The sequence below is a fragment of the Lithobates pipiens genome, unplaced genomic scaffold (genome assembly GCF_037356315.1).
Source record: "Lithobates pipiens isolate NorthernLeopardFrog02 unplaced genomic scaffold, aLitPip1_a1.2 Scaffold_19, whole genome shotgun sequence".
Classification (NCBI taxonomy): domain Eukaryota; kingdom Metazoa; phylum Chordata; class Amphibia; order Anura; family Ranidae; genus Lithobates; species Lithobates pipiens.
The window spans coordinates 498,939,358-498,960,070 of record NW_027507764.1 but is presented as its reverse complement, the minus strand read 5'-3'; positions in this window follow the sequence as shown (position 1 = coordinate 498,960,070).

The following is a 20,713-nucleotide window of genomic DNA, read 5'->3' as shown; positions in this document are numbered from 1 at the left end:
AGGTCCAATGTGTCCGCTATAATGTCGCAGTCGCGATAAAAATATCTATATCTTTTGCGCAAACCAATCAATATACGCTTATTGAGATATTGTTTTTACCAAGAATATGTAGAAGAATACGTATCGGCCTAAACTGAGGAAAAAAAATGTTTTTTAATATGTTTTTGGGGGATATCTATTATAGCAAAAAGTAAAAAATATTGATTTTTTTTTTTAAATTGACGCTAGTTTTTTGTTTATAGCGCAAAAAAAAAAAACAGCAGGGGTGATCGAATACCACCAAAAGAAAGCTCTATTTGTGGGGGAAAAAGGACGTCAATTTTGTTTTGGTACAACATCGCACGACTGCGCAATTGTCAGTTAAAAAAAACTGCAAAAAGTGCTCTGGTCGGGAAGGTGGTAAAATCTTCCGGGGCTGAAGTGGTTAATAAACTCATACCCAATGAAGAAAAAAATGCATTTAGATGAAATCAAAATACACCGTTGTAACAAGGTATTAACTTTTTGGTAAATTACATCTTTGTATGGCAGGAAGTTACTTAACCGCTTCAGCCCCGGAAGATTTTACCCCCTTCCTGACCAGAGCACTTATTGCGATTCGGCACTGCGTCGCTTTAACTGACAATTGCGCGGTTGTGTGACGTTGCACCCAAACAAAATTGAGGCCTTTTTTTTCTCTGAGGGGAGAGGAGACAGATCGCTGTTCATACTCTGTGTGAACAGACGATCTGTCTCTTCTCTCCTCAGAGATCCGGAAACTGTGTGTTCATACACACAGATCCCGGGTTCTCCATGTGCCCCGAGCGATTGGGGGAGCCCGGCGGTGATTGCGACCTGCGGCGCGCTTGCCCCTAGGGGCCACAGGGTGAAGCAATGTTACATAACGTAATTTTGCCAAGCTGTGCCATTCTGCCACAGTATAACTGCGCCGGCTGGTCGGCAAGTAGTTAAAGCAGAAATAATATGCAAAGTGCTTGGAGGGAAGCTTCATAATGGCAAAGATGTTTTTATTACAAATTATGTGAGCAGACTGCAGTTCTTCTTTAAAGTGGTTTGAAGCTAAAACATTTTTTACCCTTATGCATTCCCAGATTTAAGGTACAAAATATTTTACCACTTGTTCTTTTCCTCCCCCAGCTGTCCTGGCTGCTCTTGTCTCCCTATCTGCCCACACTTCACAACACTGTGTTGCTGTAGTGTGCAATCATTTTTCAGCGCAGTGCGGTGCAAGGTAATCCCTCGCCTTGCACCGCAGTCTGTGTGACATCTCAAGGAAGTTTGTTAAAAAAAGAAAAAAAAAAGCAACAGTGCACATCCTCGCTGCGCTGATCTCTGCCGGACCTCACCGCCCAACAGCAGCCGATGTGAACGAGCCCTAAAACAGCCCAGAGGAATTTCCAAAGTGATCTGGCATCTCGGTTCTGGTGGCTAGAAATGAGCGAAGAAGAACCACCAGAGGGAGCTGTGGTGTGGGAAAGTTGGATTGTACAGGGGAAGAATTTGGAAAAACAACAGATTTACTAGCAGAATCAACGGATAATACATTTGTGTTTCCAAAATAAGTTAATTTTATTCACCGTCCACAATTTAAAACATTAACAGCTATATATTTACCCAATGATTTCCAAGCTAATGGGGAAGGGGGGTCTTATTTTAAAAAGATAAAGAGGAACTTTAGTTAGAAAATGAAGTCCTGCTGGATCACTTCAGGTTGGCCCCTTTTGCCGGTATAGCTACATAAAACATAAAAAAGAAATGCCTATGCTCTTTAACCACTTCAATGCCCGGCACTTAGACACCTTCTTGCCCAAGCCAATTTTCAGCTTTCAGCGCTGTCGCAATTTGAATGACAATTGCGTGGTCACATTACACTGTACCCAAACAATTTTTTTATCATTTTGTTCCCACAAATAGAGCTTTCTTTTGATGGTATTTGATCACCTCTGCAATTTTTATTTTTTGCGCAACTAATAAAAAAAGTCCGAAAATTTTGACAAAAAAAACACGTTTTTCTTTGTTTCTGAAATGTTTTTGTAAATAAGTAAGTTTTCGTCTTCAATGATGGGCACTAATATGGCTGCACTGATGGGCACTGATAAGGCGGCACTGATGGGCACCAATGAGGTGGCACCGATGGGCACTGATGATGGGCACTGATAGGCAGCATTCATGAGCACTGATAGGTGGAACTGGTATTCGGTACTGATGGGCACACAGGTGGCACTGATGGGCACTAGTAGGTGGCACTGATGGGTACTTATGGGTGGCACTGATAGGTGACACAAATGGGCACTGATAGGTTGGCACCGATGAGCACGGATGGGCAATGATGGACAGTGATGGGTGGCATTGCTGGGCATCACTTAATTATGCTGTTACATAATGGTGCCAGTCAGTGCCCATATGTGGCCATTGATTGGCATAGATTTGGCATTAATTTGCACATGTGGATGGCCATGGAGGATGTACCTGGCCATCTACATGTTATGTGCCTCCCTGGTGGTCCTAGCGGCTTCCTTGGTGGTCCAGTGTGGGCATCCGAGGGAGGGCTGCGCTGATAAACAATCAGCGCAGACCCCCCCTGTCAGGAGAGCCGCCGACTGATTTTACTGTTGTGGGTTTAGTAACACTTTAAACATAACTATTAAAAAAATAGAGTAAAAAGTAGAGTAAAAAAATAGAGTAAAAAAAATAGAGTAAAAATAGTGTAAAAAGTGTCCCTCCTATTACATATCATGTCTACACTGTTTAAAAAAGATCTATACACCTACCTATTTTCAATCCACTGCAGTTCAGTCACCTGATCCTACGGCTCGGGCTCCCCGTTGTCAGTGAGTGACCTGCTGCAGGGAAGAGGGGGATGTGCCAAAAACGGTTGGGACATGGGAGCCTATGGGTGACATCACTACTCCAAGAAATCCCAGCTGAGTGATCTCTCCCCTGTTGCTGGCTGCTCACTGACACATGGGATCATGTGACCACACCAGAGTTGAAATATGGTAAGTACATTTCTGAATCAGGGCCAGCACTGGGGTCCGTCTCCACTTTCACTGCAACAGTAATCATTAAAATGCAACTATTATGTTTTGTAACACTTTTTTTTTTTTATATATATATATTTTATTAATATAAAACAGTATAGTTACAAAGAACGTGTGACATGCACATATGACAGGTTACATAACTCAACCTTGAATTCCAAGCCAACAGAAGGATTTATCATTACTACACTAGGTTACAAGTAGTAAGCGAAACCGGCAATAATAATGGGCCAAATTGATCAACAGGATTCTGTGCCCATGTATAAGTTAGGAGATCAACAGGAGAATCATCTGTCTCATGTGTATTTGAATAAGGAACCCACCTAGTCCCTAAGTGGCATCTGTTATTTACCCTCTTTGTATGTGGCCATAGATGAGTTACCAAGGCATGCTCCCGCATGGCCAGAGGGAACGTGATATAGGTAGGCCCACAGTTGCCTGGGATGTAGGGAGAGTGTGCAAGTCTGGAGGCTAGAGAGGGTTGCATAAGTACATGGGGAGTGTTGATCTCTTTAGGGTTTTAAACCTCTCGTAGGGTGCGCTGGTTACAATTGTATGGCGTACTAGTGTCGCAAAGGTGAGTATCAGAGGGTGCGGGGTCTTTAGATGTAGATCAATGTGGGGTAAGATTGGGAGAAATAAATCCGAAGATAGAGAAAGAAGATAGGGGGGGGGGTCGTCGAAGGAGTAGGGGGATGTCGGGGGATGGGAAGGGGGGGATGGATAGGGTATGGTCTTGCAAGGGGGAGAAAATAGGGGAGTGTCCCTGGCTTACCCCCATCAAGGAGTAAAGGAGGAGTGTGGCGTGGCAATACTTAGGGACTGAGTGCTCCTCTAGGCATGAATTGCCATATGGTAACAATTTTTTTTTATATGTATTTTAAAAAGTTCAGCGTAAAATATGCCACTTTAGAATAATATATACTGTATGTTATGTGACAAATGCCATCGCCATGATTGGTATGACCTTTCCAGTAATTCATGACGTATAATGAACACTTACATAAAAGAAGCTAACCTTCATTGGAGGAAAAGCTGCTACAGATAAAGCCTTGATTTTGCAATTTACTACAATGAGAACAATAACAGTAATACATCTTAGTCATTAGTGATGGACGAACGTTTCGCCCGGCGGTCGTTTCGCGGCGAATTTCCGACTTTCGCCGTCCGCGGGTTCGAACGCCTTTTTCCGTCGTTCGCCCCGGCGGACTTACGTGTTTAATGTATACAAGAACTTTAACCTTTCGTGACACGTTTATCATGTGTTACAGGACAACCAATTGAGACATGACAGCTCATGGACACTTGGACATTCCCCCTAACCTATAAATACACCCGATCCGGTGGCCATTTTACATTCTTTCTTCTGTCACTGTAGGGAAAGGATCCTGTGTGGAGTAGGGACAGAGAAAACGCTAGCTATTTGGTACACAAAAGTTCTTTTCAGGACTGGTATAGGTGTTAGGTCAGCAGCCTGAGTTTCTTTTGTCAGTTTAGATAAAGGGACAGAGCGCTGTATGCTGCTATTTTAGGGACAGCTCAGCCAGATTAGTCTTTCTTCATCATCATCATCATCATCATCATTAGCTGTTACTATCAGGTCCACAAAAGAGCTGTTCCAGCTAATCGTTCCAGCCTACTCTTTTTTGCCAATTTGTATAGGGACAGGCAGGAAGCAGTGTGTCAGGCAGTGAGGATAATTTTAAAGACTTGCTGTTACTATTAGTTCCACAAAGGTTCTTTTCAGGACTGGTATCAGTGGTACGGTAATAGGCTTGTACACGTATAATATTCTTTCTTCCAAATATAGAAAGAATATTATACTTGACTGCTGCCCTTCTGCTGCAGTCTGCTAATCATTCACAACTCACTTGTTCCACAAAGCTCTTTATCAGGACTGGTAACTTGGTCTGTCTAGGGTGCTACGGTACATAGGCTTGGGTGCGGTACAGTCTGCTGTTCTGTAAGGACCGCTATCGGTCCACAATACATAGGGTTGCCGTGCACTACTGCTGACCGCTGCCCTATACTGCAGCAGTCCTTCAGCGGTATAGGGACTGACGCACAGTCTGCTAAACACTAATACACAACCTGCTTGGTCCACAAAAGTTCTTATAAGGACTGGTAACTTGGTATAGGGTGCTACGGTACATAGGCCTGAGTGCGTTACAGTCTGCTGTTCTGTAAGGACCGCTATCGGTCCACAATACATAGGGTTGACGTGCACTACTGCTGACCGCTGCCCTATACTGCAGCAGTCCTTCAGCGGTATAGGGACTGACGCACAGTCTGCTAAACACTAACACACAACCTGCTTGGTCCACAAAAGTTCTTATAAGGACTGGTAACTTGGTATAGGGTGCTACGGTACATAGGCCTGAGTGCAGTACAGTCTGCTGTTCTGTAAGGACTGCTATCGGTCCACAATACATAGGGTTGCCGTGCACTACTGCTGACCGCTGCCCTATACTGCAGCAGTCCTTCAGCGGTATAGGGACTGACGCACAGTCTGCTAAACACTAATACACAACCTGCTTGGTCCACAAAAGTTCTTATAAGGACTGGTAACTTGGTATAGGGTGCTACGGTACATAGGCCTGAGTGCAGTACAGTCTGCTGTTCTGTAAGGACCGCTATCGGTCCACAATACATAGGGTTGCCGTGCACTACTGCTGACCGCTGCCCTATACTGCAGCAGTCCTTCATTGGTATAGGGACTGACGTACAGTCTGCTAATCACTAACACACAACCTGCTTGGTCCACAAAAGTTCTTATAAGGACTGGTAACTTGGTATAGGGTGCTACGGTACATAGGCCTGAGTGCGTTACAGTCTGCTGTTCTGTAAGGACCGCTATCGGTCCACAATACATAGGGTTGCCGTGCACTACTGCTGACCGCTGCCCTATACTGCAGCAGTCCTTCAGCGGTATAGGGACTGACGCACAGTCTGCTAAACACTAACACACAACCTGCTTGGTCCACAAAAGTTTTTATAAGGACTGGTAACTTGGTATAGGGTGCTACGGTACATAGGCCTGAGTGCAGTACAGTCTGCTGTTCTGTAAGGACCGCTATCGGTCCACAATACATAGGGTTGACGTGCACTACTGCTGACCGCTGCCCTATACTGCAGCAGTCCTTCATTGGTATAGGGACTGACGTACAGTCTGCTAATCACTAACACACAACCTGCTTGGTCCACAAAAGTTCTTATAAGGACTGGTAACTTGGTATAGGGTGCTACGGTACATAGGCCTGAGTGCGTTACAGTCTGCTGTTCTGTAAGGACCGCTATCGGTCCACAATACATAGGGTTGCCGTGCACTACTGCTGACCGCTGCCCTATACTGCAGCAGTCCTTCAGCGGTATAGGGACTGACGCACAGTCTGCTAAACACTAACACACAACCTGCTTGGTCCACAAAAGTTTTTATAAGGACTGGTAACTTGGTATAGGGTGCTACGGTACATAGGCCTGAGTGCAGTACAGTCTGCTGTTCTGTAAGGACCGCTATCGGTCCACAATACATAGGGTTGACGTGCACTACTGCTGACCGCTGCCCTATACTGCAGCAGTCCTTCAGCGGTATAGGGACTAAGAGTTTTGTCACAGGGTGATTTAAAAAATGACAGGCAGAGGAAGAGGCAGGCCCTTCCGCAGGGGTGGTAGGGGTAGGGCAGGAGCAACAGCCTTGAGCCAAAGTGGGAAGTTGCAGAAGGTGCGTTCAATTACTTTAAAGGACGCACCAGACTTGGTTGAGTGGCTCACTCAGCCTTATTCTTCTGCACCCTCCTCATCCTCTCGATCTGCACCCTCTTCTTCACTCTCTGCTATGTGCACCCCCAAAGACACTACCACCAACAACACCACCACCACCACATACCTTCCGCTTGAGTGCAAATGGGGGCCTTCATGCTCCAGTGTTTTAATAGGGACCCCCGTATAAAAAGCATGAGGGTCAAGGACCAGTACTGGGTGGCAACGTACTTAGATCCCCGGTACAAACACAAAATGGCGGAAATGTTACCGCCGTCGCAGAGGGCTGTCAGAATGCAGCACTTCCAGGCCTTGCTTCGAGAAATGCTGCATTCTGCTTTTGCGTGCGCTGGCAGAGGAGCAATTCCCACTCCCAGAGAAGGATTTGCGGGTACCAATCCAACAGCGCCTGCAAGAAGAGGCCGGTTTGAAGATGTGTTGGTGACTTCGGATATGAGGTCATTCTTTCAGCCGACCCATCGACAGGTGTCATCCGGATCCAGCATCAGGGAACGCCTAGACCGTCAGGTGTCCGACTACATTGGGTTAACGGCCGATGTGGACGCTCTGAGGAGTGATGAACCCCTAGACTACTGGGTGGGCAGGCTTGACCTCTGGCCAGAGCTTGCCCAATTTGCAATCGAACTGTTGGCTTGCCCCTCATCCAGTGTCCTGTCCGAAAGGACGTTCAGCGCAGCAGGGGGGATTGTGACCGATAAGCGTACTCGCCTAGCTCACGACAGTGTTAACTACCTCACATTTCTAAAAATGAATGAGGCATGGATCTCGGAGGAATTCAACACATGTGATCAGTAGACCATGTATATGTCTATAAACAATTTTTGGAATCAAGCACACAGACCTTCTTAATTCATTTGGCTCACTTCCCTGACCCAAAAAAGCACACCGTACTATATGCCCCTACCCTCCTCTTTGAAGAGGTTGAGCGGTGTCATATTTCTACTGGGGCTGCTTATTATGAGGGGTTCCCACCATCCCTGTGCTGTGCTGACTTCCTCCTGGGTGTTCTTATTATGAGGGGCTCCCACCATCCCTGTGCTGTGCTGACTTCCTCCTGGGGGTTCTTATTATGAGGGGATCACACCATCCCTGTGCTGTGCTGACTTCCTCCTGGGGCTGCTTACGGTGCTGCTGTCAGCGCTGTATGTCACGGAGCTGCTGTCAGCGCTGTATGTCACGGAGCTGCTGTCAGCGCTGTATGTCACGGAGCTGCTGTCAGCGCTGTATGTCACGGAGCTGCTGTCAGCGCTGTATGTCACGGAGCTGCTGTCAGCGCTGTATGTCACGGAGCTGCTGTCAGCGCTGTATGTCACGGAGCTGCTGTCAGCGCTGTATGTCACGGAGCTGCTGTCAGCGCTGTATGTCACGGTGCTGCTGTCAGCGCTGTATGTCACGGAGCTGCTGTCAGCGCTGTATGTCACGGAGCTGCTGTCAGTGCTGTATGTCACGGAGCTGCTGTCAGCGCTGTATGTCACGGAGCTGCTGTCAGCGCTGTATGTCACGGAGCTGCTGTCAGCGCTGTATGTCACGGTGCTGCTGTCAGCGCTGTATGTCACGGAGCTGCTGTCAGCGCTGTATGTCACGGAGCTGCTGTCAGTGCTGTATGTCACGGAGCTGCTGTCAGCGCTGTATGTCACGGAGCTGCTGTCAGCGCTGTATGTCACGGAGCTGCTGTCAGCGCTGTATGTCACGGTGCTGCTGTCAGCGCTGTATGTCACGGAGCTGCTGTCAGCGCTGTATGTCACGGAGCTGCTGTCAGCGCTGTATGTCACGGAGCTGCTGTCAGCGCTGTATGTCACGGAGCTGCTGTCAGCGCTGTATGTCACGGAGCTGCTGTCAGCGCTGTATGTCACGGTGCTGATGTCAGTGCTCTGTATTACGGTGCTGCTGTCAGTGCTCTGTATCTCCTGCACCCTCTTGTTTGCCTACCCTGGTCCCTGACCTTCCCTCTCCTCCATTGCCTTCATTAGCTCCATAGTCCTGAATTGTCAGAACAATTTCCCAAATAAAAAAAAAATGCTTGTAGTTATCGATCCCAAATTCACCTCATACATGTATTATGCTATTGTCCAGGTGGTGGGACTACGTGCTACCCCCTAATAATTACCCCGTGGCCGCAAATTCGACCTAAAGGTTTGCGAAATTCGCCTCCCATTGAAGTCAATGGAGCCCGCGGCGAACGGTCGTTTTCGCGAACGTTTGTGTCCGTTCGCGTTTCGCGTTCGCGAAACGTCCCGTCGGAAGTTCGTCCATCACTATTAGTCATGTTAAGCATTATGAAGCTGGTACTTCATCATAAAAGCCAGGGAGCTGGTGGGAAGAGAGATGAAGCTGAGAAGGAAGCTAGAGGGCTTGTTCACAACTCCATCAAGCATTTTAGGACACTTTAACATGTAGCGATGAAAGTACATTTAGAAGTGTTTTTGGAATTATTTCACAAGCTTCGACTTAAAAAGGAAAGGTAGGCACACTAAAGCATAAAGCAAGATTGTTTTCCTATACCACTCTGTGCAGCATGTTGACGTAGATGGATTGAAATGTGACTCGTTCAGCGGGGACCAGTTGAATAAATGTTATCTTGCATAGATCGTTCATTTGGCATTTTGAAGTGTGTAGGAAATGAGAGCTGATATAACTGCCTAGGTGCAGCAGAGCAATAGCATTAAAAACAGGAGTCCTAGTTTCTGTAAAGTTTACCATACACTAGGGATGAGCTCAGGCGTGTTCGCATGTTCCACGTGCAGAGCCCACCAGGAAGTCGGCGCAGCGCTGCGCTAAACACAGGCAGTGAAACATTGCCCGATCTCTGCAGCGGCACATCGGGGCAATTTCTCACTGCCTGTGATTAGCGCAGTGCTGCGTGACTTCCTGGTGGGCTCTGCACGTGGAGCATGCGAACAAGCCTGAGCTCATCCTTACACTATAAATTCTCCTTTAGATTTACCATCAACTATGTAGTTTAAAGCCGTACACGCGATTGGATTGTTGGCCAACAAAAGCATGGAATTTTGTACGAAGGGCATTGGCCCAAATTTGTGCACTAGGTGTTTAGATGTGTGGGTGTGCTAAGAATGAATGGCAGACCAACATGTTTTTTCTGCAGATGTGGGAACAGGTGTGATTCCTGTACCCACAACCACCCGCATAAGAGTCAACCAAGCCTGAGACTAGCATGTAAAAAAAAAATGGATGATCATTCATCAGATATTCTTATCGTATGAAGTTTTAGACCAGGGATATGCCATTAGCGGACCTCCAGCTGTTGCAGAATGACAAGTCCCATGAGGCACAGCAAGACTCTGACAGCCACAAGCATGGTATCCAGAGGCAGAGGCATGATGGGACTTGTAGTTTTGCAACAGATGGAGGTCCACTAATTGCATATCACTGCTTTAGACAATGGGGTTGATATACTTAAGGCAAATAGACTGTGCACTTTGCAAAGTGCCTTGCATTCTGCAAGTGCAGTTGCTCTAGAGTTTAGTAAATGAGGTAAAGCTTCACTTTGCAAAGAATACCCAATCACATGTAAAGAAAATTTGAAAAAAAAAACATTTTTGCTTGCACATGATTGGATGATGGAAGTCAACAGAGCTTCTGCTCATTTACTGAAGCTCTGGAGCAACTTCTTTTACAGAGTGCAACTGCACTTTGCAAAGTGCACAGTCTATTTGTCAACCCCAGAGACTGCTTCTGGTGACAACTAAAAATGTTGAATGTTTCCTATCAGTGTCAGAAACAAATACAAAGGAAGGATGTCCCCAGCAGAGTCACAGACAGCAATAAAAACTTGATGGGATACACTGGTGGAAACAAAAACTGGCAGTACTGACAAAAAAAGATTCTAAGCTCTAATTAGCGGCAGTAAAAACTGCTTGCAAAAATGTAACCGGGGGGGGGGGGGTGGGGGGTTTATAGGCAACACAAAAATATCACCAGAATCCCTGGAATATTATTGGAGTGCTGCTCCTGGGTCCCTCAAGGATTAACCCAGACAGTTTGGGTTTTGAATCATGTGTCCGGGTTTCAGTCCATCTGAAACCTAGACACATTATTCAGACAGAAATATGGTTCGGAACAGGGCCTGACAGGATGGTGAGGGGGGCACTATGTGGGTTATTTACGAAAAGCAACTCCAGTTTACACTGCAAGTGCACTTGAAAGTGTAGTCGCTCTAAATCTAAGGGGTAGGTCTGAAATGAGTGGAAGCTCTGCTGATTTTATCATCCAATCATGTCCAAGCTAAAATGCTGTTTTTTATTTTCCTTGCACGTCCCCTTCGGATCTACAGCAACTTTACTTCCAAGTGCAGTTTCAAATGCACTTGCAGTGCAAAGTGGAATTTCCTTTAGTAAATAACCCCCTATGTGTGCTGCATTACTATTTTCTTTGGAGTGTCCAAAGGTATCCCAGGTCTGTTATAATCCTATACTGTATACTAAAAAAAAAAAAAATTACAGTGCACCGCTAAAGTGTTTGGGTTTGGGTTTGGCTTGAAGAAAAATTGGCAACCCTACTCCCACCATAGCCAGTAATGAGAATGGCTGCCTTGGCATTTGATTTTGTGATTGCTTCTGGAAGAAAAGCTAACTTTAAGCAGGTTGATTTTCTTCATGCGATGCATAGGTATTCAGCCACATACCTGGCCACCCTCCAATTTCAGTCCCAGGGCTTTCTGGTCTTTTACTACTATTTATGTAACACTGGTGAAGGGAAGGAGGAGATCTTATTTCAGTAGAAGCTGAAAACCAATTTAATTAACAGAACAGGACTGATACATGTTGAAATGGAAGACGTATAAGAGGGTATAGGTACCTGTGAATTGTAGATGGCACACAGTATTTGTTCAGCAGCCTGGTATTTGGCATACATGAGCCAGCGTTGGGCTCACAGGTTTTTGCAGCCGAGGGGAGAATAAAAATAGCAGCATTATGTAAGGCTCTGCTGACGTCAAAAACTGTCTTGGCATGTTACAAAGAGTTCAGGAGCTGGATTTATATTCAGGAAAAAGAGTAAAAAAATAAAATAATATATTAACTATAGAATATAAATATCACAATTTTGTAACCATTGCAGGATCAATATATAAATACCAACATTATAAGTTGTATTTCTCTTCAATATAAAAAGAAAAGGGAAAACAAAAAAAAAGAAACAAATGTTTATACTGTAATGACTCCTAAATCTCACACTTAGTTCCTTACATAAGGCAGATAAATGGAACTAAAGTAAAGTAAATAAGAATGACCTGCTTACAGGGAGTTATAAAAGTCTCCTATAATTGTTTTTTCTATTTCTTTCCAGCAGGTCCTTCTTTCTATTAAAGCCTCTAGAATTTCAGTAGTCAAACCATGAAACAAACACTTTTCTGCCGCTACAATTATTACAATTTTTACTTTTTTTTTTTTTTTTACAAAGCCACAGTGTGACAATCTTTTTTCAAAACCCAAGGCTGTGTACAATTCTCATTACATAATTTCCAGTGGATGAAATGTCAGCGTTACAGCACAGACAGGAGGAACTACAGATAGAAGCCTATATCAGCACTGCTCTGCCCCTGTATTGCTGTACAAAGTATTCTAGCAATGGCTCTGGAACCTGGAGGTAATGATCTGTAACAATTTAATGCACAAATACGTTTAGAAATATTAGGTGTATAAGGGGGGGTTTACTAAAACTGGAGAGTGCAAAATCTAGTGAAGCTCTGCATAAAAAAAAAACAGCCTATCAGCTTCCAAGTTTTTTTTGTCAAAGCTTAACCGCTTCAGTCCCGGAAGATTTTACTCTCTTCCTGAGCACTTTCTTAGCGTAGCTTTAACTGACAATTGCGCGGTCGTGCGGCGTTGCACCCAAACAGAATTGATGTTTTCCCCACAAATAGAGCTTTCTTTTGGTGGTATTTGATCACCTCTGCGGTTTTTATTTTTAGCGCTATAAACAAAAAAGGAGTGACAGTTTTGAAAAAAAAACTAAATATTTTTTACTTTTTGCTATAATAAATACCCCCCAAAAATATATAAAAAAATATTTTTCTTTCCTCAGTTTAGGCTGATACATATTCTTCTACATATTTTTGGTTTTAAAAAAAAATCTCAATAAGTGTTTATTGATTGGTTTGTGCAAAAGATATAGCGTCTACAAAATAGGGGATAGTTTATGGCATTTTTATTATTCATTTTTTTTACTAGTAATGGCGGAAATCTGTGATTTTTATCGGAACTGCGACATTATGATGGACACATCGGACACTTTTGACATGTTTTTGGGACCACTGGCATTTATACAGCAATCAGTACTATAAAAATGCATTGATTACTGTAAAAATGTCACTGGTAGGGAAGGGGTTAACACTAAGGGGAAATCAAGGGGTTAATTGTGTTCCCTAGTGTGTGTTCTAACTGAAGGTGGGAGGGGACTGACTAGGGGAGCTGACAGATCGCTGTTCATACTTTGTATGAACACACAATCTGTCTCTTCTCCCCTCAGAGAACCGTAAACTGTGTGTTTACACACACAGATCCAGGTTCTCGTGTGCCACGAGTGATCGTGGGAGCCCAACGGTGATCGTGCCTGCCGAGCACTCGCAACGGCTCCGTGGGCAAGCAGGGGGTGAAGAGACGCTTCATAATGCCGTTTCACCCAGCCATGCCATTCTGCCGTAGTTGAACTGCGGTGGCTGGTCGGCAAGTGGTTAAAGTGATACTAAAGTCTCAGTTTTCTTTTTTAGTTAAAAATAACAAACATTATATAATTACCTGCTCTGTGTAGTGGATTTGCACAGAGCAGCCTAGATCCTCCTCTTCTCAGGTCCCTCTTCTGTGCACCTGGCCCCTCCCTCCTGTTGAGTGCCCCTACAGCAAGCAGCTTGCTATGGGGGCACCCGAGCCAAGCCACAGCTCCCCATGTCCATTCAGATATGGAGTCCTGGCCTGACCCCACCCCTTTCTCTCGTCATTGGCTGACTAACTTTGATTGACAGCCGTGGGAGCCAATGGCGCTGCGCAGCTGTCTTGGCCAATGAGGAGGGGAGTCCCAGGCAGTTGAGTAGACATGTGCGGTTTGTTTTGTTTCGAATTAATATTCGGACACATTTTTCGTTATTCGGATATATCCGAATACTCGAATTACAATATAAATCAATTTTAAAGAATGCTCCGAATAACGTAACGAAATTCGTCCAAATCTCGGAAATTAGTACTGAAATTAGGACTTTTACATTGAACTTCAGTCGAATTCTAACTACAAATATTACTGAAATCAAAGACTGAGCATGTTATTAGAGTACCATTTCAGAATAATGCTGTTTTTGTTAAGCCAAAGGTGACTTAAAGAGTCATAGAGGGTTATTTACTAAAGGAAAATCCACTTTGCACTGCAAGCACACTTGAAAGTGCAGTCGCTGTAGATCTGAGGGGGACGTGCAAGGAAAATAAAAAACAGCATTTTAGCTTGCACATGATTGGATGATAAAATCAGCAGAGCTTCCACTCATTTGAGATCTACCCCTCAGATTTAGAGCGAATGCACTTCAAAGTGGATTTGCCTTTCATAAAAAAAAAAAACATTGTAATCATTTTTTTATTTTTATTTTGTTTGTTCAATTTGCTGCATTCGAAACGAAAACAATATAACATTTTTGTTTAGACCCATTAAAAAAAAAAAAAAAAAAAAATTCTGAATATGAATCCTGAATATGAATTGATCTAATCAAGGGAATGTAACTAAACAAAATAACTAGATTAACAAAATGAATTTTTTCATCATGCAAATGTCTAATCGCTGGATCTAGATGGAACTCAGGTAAGTGAAGCCACAGTCGGGCACCCACAATTACAATGCCGCTGACGCCGAGCGGAGGGGGAGACGAGCGGGGCTTCAATCCCTTGCATCGGCAGACCCTGGGGCAGGTAAGTGTCCAATTATTAAAAGTCAGCAGCTGCAGTATTTGTAGCTGCTGACTTTTTATTTTCATTTTTACATTTGCACTTGTCTCAATTAAAAGCACTAAAGCTGGATACACACTATGCAACTTTTGTTGTTAGATTTCCTTTAGATTTACCTTCAACTATGCAGTACAAGGGCCTGCCTGATTGCATACAAATTGAAAGTGTTTAGGTTTGACCTAATATATGGCTTTGGTAAATCTAAATGAAACATTTTTAAGAAAATTGTATAGTGTGTATTCAGGTTTAATGTATTTTCTTGATCATACATCACGGGACACAGGAGCTTCATTACATAGTGGGTTATATAGGCACCTCTGGTGATTGGACACTGGTTGACCCCAATTAAGGAGAATTCCTCCCCTATATAACCCCTCCCATCTGGGAGGCACCTCAGTTTTTTCGCCAGTGTCTATGGTGATGGTCACGTAAAAACTTTAGCTCTATGCAGGTCCCTGCGAGGGCCGAAGGGCTACAACAAACCGGATCCATACCTCGGGCCGATATTTGACTCCCAAGATGGTATGGTACCCGGGCCTCGTCAGCCGAAGAAGCGAGGTTTTGCCTGTAAGTCCTCTCCATTGGAAGACTGGGCTCTGGGAAAACCAGACTTGGTGTACTGTTTATACAGAGCGCACAAAAGTTTCTGGCAGAGCTTTCTACATGGCCCAGGTGGGAGGTTCTTCCGAGAAGGAACCCCAGATAAACCTGAAGGTTGGCTAACAATACCCGCCATGATGTGTGAAGGCTGGAATTTGCCTGGTTCAGCAATTCCTGCGGCGAGGACAGGTAAGGGAAGTTATCCTGTATATTTAATTATATGAATGGATTTCTTCATTGTGAGTAGTTGTATGTCTTACCTGGTTTCCACCACTAGAGGGAGTAAGAGCAGCCTGATGCATACTTACATGCCTTTCAATACACAAGCTCAGTGAAGCCTGGTTCTCCAGCTGACTCACGTCTCCATTGCAGTCCCTGCCACAAACGAAGGTAAAACAGGGGTCCCACGTAGTTCAGGGGTCCCACGCAGCTCCGTTTTTTGGGTTCTCCTTCCCCCCTGGATTCCGTGGTCCTCGTGCATGCGCGCGGGCGCATGCTCGCACGCCGGGCGCGCTCCCGGCCTAATGGAGGAGGGGGGGTGTGGTTGCGAGCCGTGCACGTCAGTGTGCATGGCGCTGTACTGCGCAGGCGCCAGGCGGCAGTTTTTAAAAGCCCAGAGCGTCAGGGGGCTGTAATTGGAGACACAGGAGCTGTGGGCAGTAAGCATCCGTGGGGATTGGATCCAGGCAAACCTTAGACACCTACTCAGCATCAGGTTGTGCAATTTAAGCATATATATTATTGTGAGACTTTAAGCACAACAGTGATTGCACTTGTACTAGTACCTCTGCTTTGTAGCCTAGTACTATGTCTCCTCGTAAGAGGGTCTCAGGGGGAGGTAGCAAAGGCACTGGTAAATCACCGCCTAGGTCCAGGGGTTCCAAAAGTGCCTGTAAGTTACCATCCCCCCCTGCAAGACTGGAGCCAGCCTCTCAAGACGAATCAGTGCCCCTGTCGGGTTTTGCAGCCTCTCCTAATGTCGCAGCCCCGGTTTATGTCACTGAGGACTCCCTTAGGGCTACATTGGAGGGTTTTGAAGGGAGAATCATGAATTTTATTTCTGCTTCCCTAAAAGATAGCAGGAAAAGGGGTAGATCCCCTCCCTCTGCTGAAATCCCTCTCTCAGGTGAATCTTCTGAAAATGAGGAGGGATCCCTATCTTTGGATAGGGATCATGAGCAGTCGGATGATTCAGAGGAAGAGGAGAGAGTCCCCTCTTCCCAGGCGCTCAGAAAACAGGTGCAGTATTATACTGAATCGGTGCGTACCACATTCAGAATGCCTGCTGCTGAAGTCGCTACGTCCTCTGTTTCTTCCCTGGGAGTCAGGAAAGCCCCACAGACTGCCTATTCCTTCCCAATTCATCCCTTAATGGATAAATTGATGTATGAGGATTGGGGACATCCCAATAAACTGTTTGCTCCTCCTAAAAGGTTTTCTATGCATTATCCTGTGGAGGAAAGTTTCACCAAGAAGTGGGAGGTCCCATCTGTCGATGCGGCTGTTTCTTGTGTGAATAAGAACCTAACTTGTCCATTGGATAATGCACAGGTATTCAAGGATCCAGCTGATAAAAAACTGGAAACCTTATTAAAAGCCTCCTTTTCCATGGCTGGCACTGTGGTGCAACCTACAGTCGCAGCCGTGGGGTTGTGTCAGTTCCTCAAGGAACAGGTTAAGCATATGCTTGGGCTCCTTCCCAGTGAGGAAGTAGAAAATTATACAGAATTGCCTCACATTCTGTGTTTCATAATTGATGCGATTTTGGATTCCGTCCAACAAGCATCACATTTGTCTCTCATGTTGGTTCACATGCGAAGGGCCCTATGGCTAAAGAATTGGGCAGCTGAGCTGTCATGCAAGAAGCATTTGGCTGGGTTCCCGTTTAAAGGGGAGCGTTTGTTTGGAGAAGAATTAGATAAGTTCGTCCAAAATATTTCAGGGGGTAAATCTACTCTCCTTCCAGTCAAAAAGAGCAAGCGTCCTTCATTTAGGCGTGCTCTCTCTCCCGAAGCATCAAGCTCTAAACAGTGGCGACGGCCTTTTCAGTCCTCCTCTACTAGAAAGGCTCAAGGCCGAGCCCAGGGACAGAAAAAGACTTGGGGGCGAAAGCCTGCCAAGCAGAGCCCAAAAACTTCCTTGTGAAGGGGCGCCCCCGCTCGGCAGAGTGGGGGGAAGGCTCCTGCAGTTTGCAGGCGCCTGGCGGGAAGAGATCCAGGACAAGTGGGTGATCTCTTCAGTATCTCTGGGCTACAAGCTAGAGTTTCAGGAGATTCCACCTTCTCGTTTCCTAAGGTCAAGGATCCCCAGGGATCCAGTAAAGCAAAAACCGCTATTTCTGGCCTTAGATCAGTTACTATCCCAGGGTGTGATAGTAGAAGTGAACCCGAAAGATCAGGGTTCAGGGTTTTACTCAAATCTCTTCACCGTTCCAAAGCCAAATGGAAGTGTCAGACCTATCCTGGATCTGAAGGATCTGAACCGGTTTTTAAACATCCGGTCCTTCCGAATGCAGTCAATCCACACTGTAGTCTCCTCCCTGCAAGGGGGAGAATTCATGGCATCAATAGATATCAAGGATGCATAACTCCATGTGCCAATTTTTCCCGCACACCAAAAATTTCTAAGGTTTGTGGTAGAGCGGCGCCATTTTCAATTTGTGGCCTTGCCGTTCGGGCTTGCTACAGCCCCTCGAGTCTTCACAAAGATTCTGGACCCTCTCTTAGCAAACTTAAGAGCTCAGGGCATAGCCGTCATGGCTTATCTAGACGACTTGCTTCTCATGGAGAAAACTGCAGCGTTCCTAAGTCGCAGCGTCACCAAAACGCTAGAACATCTAGAACGCCTAGGTTGGATCATAAACCTAGAAACGTCGTCCCTACAACCGACTACCAGGTTGGAATACCTAGGTATGATCATCGACACCGCTCAGAGCAGGGTGTTTCTCCCAAGGCTAAAAGCCTTGGCCATTGGGGATCTGGTGCGCCTGATTCTGGGCAGAAGATCTTCCTCCATTCGGTTGTGCATGAGACTGTTAGGGAAAATGGTTGCCTCCTTTGAGACCGTCCCATTCGCTCAGTTCCACTCAAGGCCTCTGCAAGGATGCATCCTTGCGGCTTGAAACAGGAAGCCCCAATCTCTGGATCTTCCTATGCGTCTATCCCCAGGGACACGCAAGAGTCTTATCTGGTGGTTACAAACCAAGAATTTGCTGAAGGGCAAAACTTTTCTTCCTCTCTCATGGAAGATTATCACAACAGATGCCAGCCTGACAGGCTGGGGAGCTGTATTGGAGGAAACATGCTCGCAGGGGAAATGGTCTGCGACCGAGAATCTACTGCCCATAAACATCTTGGAGATCCGGGCAGTTTACATGGCTCTCATAAAGTGGTCTTACCGACTGCAAGGTTTCCCAGTTCGGGTTCAGTCCAACAATGCCACCGCAGTGGCTTATATCAATCACCAGGGCGGTACCAGAAGTCTGGTGGCCCAAAAAGAGGTGAATCGCATACTTGTCTGGGCAGAAAAGCATGTTCCGTGTCTTTCTGCAGTCTTCATTCCAGGAGTGGAGAATTGGCAGGCGGATTTTCTCAGCCGCCAGCAGTTGTGCCCGGGAGAATGGGCTCTGCACCCCGACGTGTTTCAGAACATATGTCACAAGTGGGGTACTCCAGACGTAGATCTGTTTGCATCCAGGTTCAACAGGAAACTGGACAAGTTTGTATCAAGGACAAGAGATGCACTTGCTCAGGGGTCAGATGCTCTGACAGTTCCCTGGGATCAGTACAATCTGATCTATGCCTTCCCCCCAAGCCCGCTTCTGTCGCGGTTCCTGGGAAGAGTCAAGAGGGAGACAAAGTCGGTCCTTTTGGTGGCCTCGGCTTGGCCCAGGCGACCATGGTATGCAGAAATCATGAAGTTGGCAGTAGGCAGGTGTTAGAAGTTTTTGCGGTAATTAATATTTTAAGTAATAAGGGTTTCTGAAAATATATGTAAGTTATATGTTTGGTGGTGAGTGATTGTTTCTGAAGGTCACACTACAGCAGATCATATAGAGAGGAGTGGTTTTGCTGAGTAGGTATTTATATTTTGAGTTACTAGTCAGAACAATGGGTGGAGTTATGCTACTTATCTATAGACTGAACCATATTGGGTATATATGCAAATGTGGGAGTTATTAGGATTTGCTGACATAACATCTTGAAACAGTATAAGAATGGGGTAGGATTATGGGAAGAGCAGGAATGGTGGGATGAGAAAGGATTCTACACTTTGGAGAATGTAGATCAGAAAACCTATTCCTCCTTCTGAAGCCATCACCATGCCATATGTTACCAGATGTCAATCTTGTCTTTGCTTGTCTTTCTGAAAAATAAACGGACTATTGGATGGACGAAGGATTCTTCAATTTCTACTCCTGAAAGTACGTTTGAAATGCCTTGGATGAAAGATACATATATCCGCTACACACACCCTTTGGAGAAGGGTTACTGATTCACATATAACACAAAGACTTTGCTAGTTATTATGAAACGCCCCTGTGAGTGAGTATGTAGAGCTTATTCTACACTACACTACATTTTACTCTTCTCTAAACTCACTTTTAACATTGTCGTGCCAGCCACAATGATCAATTCCTTGCCAAAGGGGGGAAATGAGAGATTTGTCAAGTTTTTGGCAACAAATGATCAAAGAACCTAGAAGGAGGCGTTTGCATCAGATGCGGACAAACGGTCCAGAAGAAAAACAGTGAAGGGTGAGTTTTTTTCTCTTTGTTTTCTCACCTCTCTGTACACAGATGAAAAAAAAAAAAAAAAAAGATACAGCCTACGAAGTTGATTGACAAGGCCAGTTGGACGGTATACTTCAAGTTATTTTTGGAAAATCCAGGACTTTGTGAAGACGTAATTTAGTTATGTACGTGAAGATATCTGCCAAGGTTAGTTCCTAAGAAGGTGAGAGAGTCTCACATAAGAAAATATTGGGTTGTTACCCAAGAAGAAAAAAGTGTTGAAATAGGAACAAAAACTTCACGTTATTTGAAAAAGTCACCATTGTAGGTACAGAAGCAAATGTACACTTTGGGTGAACTAATATGGAAGTCGGATTTTGATGTTTGAAGATGGAAGGTCCAAGCACAAAGGCAAAGAATAGATCAACAGGCGATACACTACAGCACATAATTTAAGAAACAAGGCAAGAGACACTACAGCACACAATTCAAGAATTCAAGAAACAAGGCAAAGAGCTACAAAAGAAGAAAAAATGAAGATAAAGCAACGAACAACAAAGTTAAAGGGACATTATTCATCTCTTGTTTTATTTTAAGTACACACAGGACTATCATAC